Source organism: Pygoscelis adeliae, unplaced genomic scaffold (assembly GCF_000699105.1).
Source record: "Pygoscelis adeliae isolate BGI_AS28 unplaced genomic scaffold, ASM69910v1 Scaffold390, whole genome shotgun sequence".
NCBI lineage: Eukaryota > Metazoa > Chordata > Aves > Sphenisciformes > Spheniscidae > Pygoscelis > Pygoscelis adeliae.
This window is the reverse complement of record NW_008823921.1, coordinates 749,125-749,362: the sequence shown is the minus strand read 5'-3', so window position 1 is coordinate 749,362 and position 238 is coordinate 749,125. Positions and strand designations below refer to the sequence as shown.

Genomic DNA, 238 nt, shown 5'->3' with positions numbered 1-238 from the left:
CGGGGCGAGAGGCGAGTAACGCTCCCGAGCGCGAGCGGTCTTAACAGACACAACACGCTGCTCACGACGTGTGTTTCTCAGATGACTCAAAGGCAACGCAGCTGCCAATTACGGCTGCCCCGTGAGAACTTTTAATTGGACTGCAGTGAGGTTTGGGGTTTTGGGTTTTTTTTAATAAGCTGGGGTTGCATGGCCCCCACGCTGTAAAAAAAACAACAAACCCCACCACCAAACCCAA

At 52.5% G+C, this 238-nt stretch overlaps 1 protein-coding gene across 1 annotated transcript in view; it reads right to left on the bottom strand.

The window, feature by feature from the left end:
- COQ9 (coenzyme Q9) overlaps window positions 1-238 on the bottom strand; it is an 8,538-nt gene that overhangs the window by 7,310 nt on the left and 990 nt on the right. The window lies entirely within an intron of this gene.